An 8955-nucleotide genomic window follows, 5' to 3' on the forward strand; every position below is an offset into this window, starting at 1 on the left:
CTCATCCTGGCAGCTGGAATTCGTCAAAAGCTCTTGAGTAACTGTTCCTTAAAAGACTGATGTTTTACATGCCTTGGGGGTGGGGAGTACATTTCTCTGGGTGGCTGGGTTACAGTAACCGACATGAGTTCTCTCCTGTTCTGCGGTAACTCTAAAGCTTGGACTCATTCATAGCATATGGGGCTGGCCTGATATGATTAACATTGTTCTTTATCTTCTGCAAAGTGACTGGGTCTGGGCAGGTCACTTTCTCATGTGGGTTTGGTTTCTTGTAGGCGGTAAAACTGTAGCATGTGAAGTTCAGCACACTGTACCAGGTACCTGTTAATCTGCTAATATGGGAAACTCCACCTCATTTAATCCATTAGCAGCTTTGTTTGCAGTAATAAAAGAAGGCGTGAAAAGTAAGGAGCATTGTATTGTTATAAGGTGGGGTCTCCTTGTGTGCACACTTGTGGACTTTTTTTTTAATTCCTGGAAGGAGTGGTGAGAGACTCCAGTGAGCGAGAGGAAGGATCATACTTTGGGAAGCTGGCAACAAATCTTCATAGCTATTAAACAGAAAACACCATTGCATCCTCCTTTGCTGGTACTTTCCAGAGCAGAGGTGGCCAGCCTGAGAAGGAGCCAGAATTTACCAATGTACATTGCCAAAGAGCCACAGGAATACGTCAGCAGCCCCCCATCAGCTCCCAGCGCCTCCTGCCCGCCAGCAGCCCCACCAATCAGCACCTCCCCCTCCCTCCCCACACCTTCCGATCAGCTGTTTTGTGGTGTGCAGGAGGCTCTGCGGGGGAGAGGAGAGCAGGGGCATGGCAGGCTCAGGGGAGGGGAAGGGGTGGAGCAGTGAGCACCCCCCGGCACATTGGAAAGTTGGCGCCTGTAGCTCCAGCCCCGGAGACGGTGCCTATACGAAAGCCGCATATTAACTTCTGAAGAGCCACAGGTTGGCCACCCCTGTTCCATAGACATTCTTTTGAATTCAGTGCAAAGGCAAGACGTGCCTGGTAGCTTTGCTCACTGCAAAGCAGTTGGACACGTAACGTTCGCTTGGGTGGGTTTGCACTCTGTATTCAATGTTGTGGGCCCAACGCTCAGCCAGTGTAAATCAGCCAAGGATCTGGCTCTGTGTGAGAAAAGAGCCCAAGGTCTGTGTGGGGATGTATCATCCCTACACCAACCTAATGAAAAGTTCCATGAGGAGGTAAGGGTCACGATGGGACACTTGCAAGGTAATAAATCATGGCCTTATGTAAGACCCCCTGGTGGTCTAGGATTATATAAGATGATCATGGCCTTATGTAAGACCCCCTGGTGGTCTAGGATTATATAAGATGATCATGGCCTTATGTAAGACCCCCTGGTGGTCTAGGATTATATAAGATGATCATGGCCTTATGTAAGGCCCCCTGGTGGTCTAGTATTATATAAGATGAGGTAAACAAATCATGGCCTTATGTAAGGAACAGTTGAACCAATCGGTGTGGGGCTATACATGTGATAAACACATGATTCTCCTTCTTGTCCAATCCGTAAATGTGTTATTATAGCCTAATTGTGTTATGTAATGTTGAGAAAAACTATAAAAGAAAGCTTGTAATAAACAGAATTGGATTCAGCTTGCAACCACATTGGTCGTGTGCTTTATCCGCTCCGCATGGAACCCCACAAATGGTGACCCCGACGTGATTCGGCTTGGACATCAAGGCAGCCAGGACTTTGCCCAGAGTGAGCTAGCAGAGATCATACTAGACACAGCCGCCAGTGGAGCAGGGATCAATGTTCTCAGACAGTAGACCCAACAGGTGTTGTCTCAAAAGCTGAGCAAAGAGAAAGCAGATCCAACCAAAAAAAAGGATCTGAGTGGTCAGACTCTATGTCATCTCTCATGAAGAAACTGGAACAATTGAATTTAGATATTGAAGAGGCTCTCAGTGCTGGCTCTTCTCCTTCCAGAACTCCTTCTTCCAAAAAGCGCAAACAGCCATGCCCTGTTAAGGTGGAGACAGGCCTTCTTCACAGAGATAAAGGGAATCTGTGGGAATAAGAGGGCAGGGTACCAAGATTTAAATGGTTTGCCAAGCTCAGTGTCAACTGGAGCACGACCAAAAACTGAACATGGTTTGAGAAAAGGCGGAGGTGGCAGCCGCGGCAGGAGGTACCGGAGGATACCGGCTCCTGGTCGTCCGAGAGAGACGTTCGTGAGCTCACAGCCGACTAAAGCGTTCGGTAAGAAAAGGCGGAGGTGGCAGCCGCGGCAGGAGGTACCGGAGGATACCGGCTCCTGGTCGTCCGAGAGAGACGTTCGTGAGCTCACAGGTGAGCGGCTGCTTTTAATAAAATGGGCTCTGCTTTGTCTGCAGGGGAGGAGATGGTGCATGATTTTTTATTACGCATCGCTAAAAAGCGGGGAGAGAAGCTTCCCTCTGACGCGTTGTCCCGTTTGTTGAAATGGGGGCAGAAACGCGGGAATGTACAAACAGGGCCTTCAGCTACAGGACATGCTGAATCAGTTGTCCCATTTGGCCGGTGAGAGCCATCCCCCGCAGTCCCACACATTGCGAGCCCTGAACCAGCCCGGCTTTCCTGTCACCAGTGATGTTTGTACCCCAGAGTTCCGGGCGGAGTTCCCGGGGCAGGGTGAGAAGTTGCGGAATAGGTTGAAAAGAATGGCGGAGCCAGGCTTATCTAACTTTGAAAGGACATATAGGAAAAAACCGCCAGATAAGATCCCTCCGGCGGATGATGTAGCTACCCCCTGTCCTCATTGTGGTTTGTGGGGCTGCGCGATTGGGTGCACTGGACGGGATAACGTGTCCACGCACCGGCCACTGGATGTCGCCAACCCGTTTGCTCCAAAGCCTCCGGCATACTCATCCGATGTTTCCACCCTGCGACATGCTTCGGACAATATCCCGGGCAGCTCGGGCCCCCCGGACCCCGTAAGGCGTTGGCACGGACTTATTAGGGAAGCCCATATAGAGGGGGAATTTGCGCCTGAGGCTTATCCAGTAGTAACACCGGATCCACGGAACCCCGTGGCACCGGACTTGCACTTGTTTGTCACAGCCTAAACACCTAATAATGCTGTACTTCTGTTTGTTCAGACTCCTTATTATAGGAGAAGGGGTCTTTTTATGTCCAAACTCTGTACCTTTTGTTAACCCACGACAAAATGTTTGGATCACCTGGGCGAACCAAACTGGCCAAAAAGCCCTTTTTGCTTGTTCATGGCCACCCCATCGGATCCCCAATGGTTTTCGTATTTATGTAATATTATGTTTTTTAATAGTTCTCTATATATTTCCCAGTTGTTAAATGTCACCTGTCGTCAGTTTTATAGGTTCAAAAAAAGTAGTCAGGTGGCTAGTAATTGTCCTAATGTTAGTTGAACCCTCCTATAGGCCTTATTTAAGAAAAAGGGGGGAGGTGTGGGGATGTATCATCCCTACACCAACCTAATGAAAAGTTCCATGAGGAGGTAAGGGTCACGATGGGACACTTGCAAGGTAATAAATCATGGCCTTATGTAAGACCCCCTGGTGGTCTAGGATTATATAAGATGATCATGGCCTTATGTAAGACCCCCTGGTGGTCTAGGATTATATAAGATGATCATGGCCTTATGTAAGGCCCCCTGGTGGTCTAGTATTATATAAGATGAGGTAAACAAATCATGGCCTTATGTAAGGAACAGTTGAACCAATCGGTGTGGGGCTATACATGTGATAAACACATGATTCTCCTTCTTGTCCAATCCGTAAATGTGTTATTATAGCCTAATTGTGTTATGTAATGTTGAGAAAAACTATAAAAGAAAGCTTGTAATAAACAGAATTGGATTCAGCTTGCAACCACATTGGTCGTGTGCTTTATCCGCTCCACCTGGAACCCCACAGGTCTGTACACACGCTAAATGGGAACATTTTAGGAAGGTTGTCACCTACAGGTCTCAGTGCAGATCTAAGTTACACAGGCCAATGTGTCTTTCCTAGACTTTCGTCTAGTGCCCCATTCCGGTATTAAGAGCTGCTTAATGAAGTGCAGCAGGCAGCAGTTCTGCATACAGGGCTAGAGTCATGTATTTTTTCCCTTCACCCACCCAAATCATCTGTTGGTCTGAATGTCAGCAAATGGGGCTGATGTATTCAATGCCCACCCTTTGCAGACTGCAAATGGCTAGAAACTGCAAACCAGGATGTTGATGCTAGTAGATCTTATCTAGCTCCTGAATGGGCCCGTGTGTGAGGTGGTTCACAGTTCATTGAGCTGATTGAATCTGTCTGAAATAACAATTGCGGCTTAGCAGCCTAGGTCAAAGTCCAAGGGCATTAAGGAAAGTTCGAATGGAGCTTGCATCCTTCCGTCTGAGGTAGTCCTAGGACCTTTTTTTGTTCTTTCTTTCCCTTTCCTCCTCCTCCTCCCACCTCCTTCAACAAGGCTTTTTGGGTGGATTCTGGCTCCAGAGCCCTTGATTGGTACTTTCTCTTGCCCCTCAACTAATGTCGGTGTTTTGGAGGAGCAAACAGCCTGGCACCAGCCCTCACGTACATCGCCCTGAGGGAGGAGAGCTGCAGTGAGGGGAGAAGCCAAGAAGTTTGGAGGTGGGGGAAAGAGCGTATGTGATGGCTTCCCAGGATTGTGGTTTTGGGCTCATCCCTCTTTAAATAAAGGTTTGGGGGATGGGGCAGGTGATTGAGTGACCTCGTGATTTAACGACTATAATAAGTGTTAAGGTCTTAATTGCAGGGTGGACATGAGCATTGGTTTTGGTCTATTGTTAGGTGTAAAACCACTAGCTGTTTAGTTCCCTCAGGGCAAGTCCAGTCTCTGTCTCTACCCCAAAGCATCTAGGTTACTGCTGACTGCCTGGTGCTACTGTGGTTGCATGAGCCCTAAGTCTGTCTTTGACTTTTATTTTTCGTATGGGTGGGCCGGTTGGTCCCATTTGCCACCCTGCCTAGTGGAGGGATGTGGATTTTTGAGGTAGAACTCTGTTAAAGCAGCTGGGCATAACATTCCGTAATGTCATAGGAAGCACTTTTGAATTCATAGCCACGCCTGTGTCTGGGGAAGATTAGCTAGGGGGCAGGGGATGCCTTTCAACTGACATTTTCCAGGATCCTCTCCCCAGAGTGAAGGAGGACACTGGAAACTCAGTCTCTGGATAAATGAGTGACTGGAGGGAGGGGTTAGGGAATAGCTCTCCACCTAGCCAGGAGGTGAAGTCATTGGGGAAGTAGCTAACTAGGAATCCGCATGGCAGGGGAGTTGGGGGATGGGATTTCTCTGCTTTCCCGCCTCCACATGATGCTAGCCGATTAGTCCCAGATGCTTATTCCACAAACCCTTGCTCCAAAATGCACAGATATACAGGATTTTAATTAAAAGTAATCTCTTGCATTTCTGTGGATCTCAAGGCACTCATAAACACTAATTAAGCCTCGCAGCTCTGGGAGGTGGCAGTATTCTTATAGTGATACATGAGAAAACAGAGGTGAAGTCATTGTACCCTTGGAAACCGTCAGTCAGTGGTGGTGCTGGGAATAGGACTCAGGCCCATCCTCCACCTGCCAAAGAACATTCCCTCCCCTGTTGTATGACAAGTTGCTCAACAGGAGTAAAGAAATGTGTGTGCATCAGAGACGTCACTCTGCTTAGACCTTAAGAGTGCCTCTCTGTCCTGCCTAGCACCGAAACCATGCGTTCTCCTAGTCAGTTCAGACAAAGAAGGTACCAATCTAGCGGCCGCTTCCCACCCCTACTCTATCTTCTGCCTTTTTAAGTTCGTAGCTTCAGTCTGGTGGAAATTTTTGTCTTTTCCTAATGCTGGGCAAAAAGGAAACAGGTGCACTGGTTAGTTCCTCGGGGAGCAGGCCCCTTTCATTAAGCTGGTATAGAAGCGGTAGGGAGCCAGTGGAAGAGAGTTTAAATGGACGTGGAATACGGTGGTCTTCAAAGGGCCAGCAGAAGGATATGAGAGAGGATGCTGGGATTCGTAGGTGGTGGGTGTAGTAGGACTGCAGCTGGATTAGGTACGTGGTTACTGTGGCAACGGGCTGGCCATATAAGTACCAAGATTAGGATCACTATTATGAGGGGCTCCCCTGTGACGCAGCCACGGGCATCTAGCGACTGGATCACAGTTTATCCACCTCCTAGAGTGACTCTGGCTTCAACGCAGCCAACAGTATAGTTGGGCTGATCCTTTTTGTCTAGGGGAGCCGGAGCCTGTCAATCTCTCTGAAAGCAGTAAATAACACTGGGGGAGGCTGTTCCGGCTGGTTGCTGAAATGCATATACATTTCAGCACTTATCCCCTCTGTCGAGTCTAGGAAGAACGGCACCGTTGTTCAGTCTCTTACTGCTGCCTCTTTGGATGGTGTTGACCTGCCAGCTTCAGCCTCCTAAAGAGTTAAAGGGAGCCCTGTTGTGAAGACTCTGGTGTTGCACAGAGACCTGAGGTGTGTGCAGCTGTCTGTCTTGCTGGAGCAAGCTATCTGCAGTGTCCTTCAGAAGGGCAGCCCCAACTGAGCATGCTCCGCTCCCCTCCTGGGTTAATCTATTTTCCAGCTGTTTGTGATTTCCGCCCCCTGCGCTGTGTTTGGAACAGCGCTGGGGCTAGTTCCCTGGTGTATTTCCAGTGAGGTGGGAGCTACAGGGCTTTGTTGGGAGCCTTGCTGCCTTGGCAGTGACTGAACTGCTCTGGGAACTGCAGTTTTGCTGCAGACTTCACTTTTTGCTCTTCGTTCTGCGCTGTATGCGTCAGCCGACTGAGTAGAGACTGTAGGAGGGAACCATGTTTCTCCTTTAAGACTGCATCGAGACTACCCTCCCATCGGGGTCTAAGAGCTAGTTATAACAGCAAAGGAATAACCACAGTTAATTGGGGGAACTTGATGACCTGGGGATTTTATTCTGCATTGTGTCTGGTGCCTAGTGTCACCTAGAAGTCACACACACGAGCAACATCTTCCTGTCCTGGGTATTCAGCACTCTCTAAAAAGGGTTATTGCTGTAAAATATCGGATCTCTTGAAAAGCCGCATGGGCTGGTGGGCTGAGCATCAGGATTTCCTGGGTTCTATTCCCCGCTCCGACCCTGAGTCATTGCATGGCCGTGGGCAGGAGACTTCCTCCTCTCTCTGCCTCAGTTTCTCCCATTCTGGAAAAGGGGAACGGTAACTCATAAGATGTGTATGGAGATGGAAATGTGTTCCCTGCAATAATAGTGGGGCTCGTTATTCAGAGCACTAAGTTTCGAGAACCTAATTTTAATGGCTGCATAGATTCTTTAGGTGAATCTTTCTATCTGCCCGTTGGGACTGAGTGCTCAGGCTAGAATATACCGTCAGAGATGCTTAGTTTTGCAGTTCTCAAGCTGTGGATAACATGCTTGTTAACAGCAAAAATGTTTTTAAATAAATAATGTATAGAAGTGAGAAATAACAGACCTCAACCCTATTGTCCCTCTGCAAATTTGTGTGCACGCAGTCAATCCCTTACCTCTCTCTCAAAGTGCAAAGTTTCAAAAAGGTCAATGACTAGAAGATTGTTGGAGGTGGACTAGATCTGGACAAGGATAAGTCTGGAGATAAAAGTGAGAAGGGAGGGACAGGCAGTAGAAACAAAAGTGAAACTATCGGAGCAGCATATTCCAGAAGTCTTGAGGTCTTTCTGAGTGTAGCCTTCATTGATTTGAGATTTGCCATACCACTCTCTCACTAGAAGGGAAAACCTATAATGGCAGCAGGCCGTAAAAGAGATTCAGTTTGGGTCTCCTCTATCTCTGACTTGTGAAGAATATGTATTAAGGTTATAACAACCAACCAGAATGCACTATTATGTAGAAATCCGTGATTAAATCGAGTCTTCCTGATTAGTGATTTAAATCAAATCCACCCTGCTGAGAAGCTCTTTATCTGCTCGAGCCCTGCAGTTTTTGGCTAAGGACATTGATACAGTGCCCTGTATGCCCACTGGCCTGACTGTAATGTAGACAGGGTGCTGTGTGTGGGAGTGGAGGAGATTAAACAGTGAAAAGGTGGTGGATCTCCAGCCATGGGATCACAATTAGAGCTCTGGTGAAGTGAGGTTTCCAGTCTGGAGTACCACTGTCCTAGACTCCTCTCCATTCAGAAAACTGAAGTAAAATTCCCATGGCCATCCACCTTCTGCTCGGGTGAGGGTCTGCTCTGCTGCAACGGACGTACAGTATCCTCGCCCTGTGACTCCAGTGGGAGCAAGCTCAAGCCCTGATTTACCTGTGGATCTTTCTCCCTTTTCTCCCTTGCTCGCCACATCTGCTCTTAGCCGGAGGATGCTCCTTGGCAGAGCAGGGTCAGATGATACCAAAGGAAGCTCTTGAGCTTTCAAGCAACTTTCCCTTAGCTGCAGGGGATGTCCCCTTTGCTCTGTGGCTGATAGTAGGGCATCCAATTATGCACATTGTCCTGTTAGTGAAACCCATGCCACTGTCCTCCTGCATTGTTGTCTGCGAACACGTGGGAGCTTGAGGTAGAAAAGGGAGGGTTACAAGGTACTTAGGTTACATCTGAGACTCTCTATTGGAGTTTCCAAGCTCTTCAAAACTCTAGGGCTGAAGCCATGTGCCTGACTGAAGCCCCATTGCTACGTGGTGTGGATGGCAGTCATCAAAGCTGTCCGATTTGTCATGTCGCTGGGGCAACAGCCTGTACTGGGGACAAGCTGTATCATTTGCAATCATCCTTCCCAATGCAGAGAGGCAGTCTGGCTCCGACTCTGTTCTGGTTCAGTTGGGCAGCAACCCATGTAAATGCAAACGTTATCGTGGGAACTCGGCATGGTCTGGCTCCTCTCCCATCCCTCTGCTTTGTTTCAAGACATTGGTTTTACAGGACTTGGAATTGAACAAAAGCAGAGTGAATCTGTGAAGTTCATTTTCCTCCCTTGTTTCTTAATCTTTTCCATTATA

The 8955-nt window shown here is 48.2% G+C and overlaps 1 protein-coding gene across 1 annotated transcript in view; it reads left to right on the forward strand.

Annotated features, from left to right (window-relative positions):
- The window catches only part of SLC9A1 (solute carrier family 9 member A1), a 59595-nt gene that overhangs the window by 20286 nt on the left and 30354 nt on the right, over positions 1-8955 (forward strand). The gene's annotated exons all lie outside the window — the stretch shown is intronic.

Source organism: Malaclemys terrapin, chromosome 22, assembly GCF_027887155.1.
Source record: "Malaclemys terrapin pileata isolate rMalTer1 chromosome 22, rMalTer1.hap1, whole genome shotgun sequence".
NCBI classification, from domain to species: domain Eukaryota; kingdom Metazoa; phylum Chordata; order Testudines; family Emydidae; genus Malaclemys; species Malaclemys terrapin.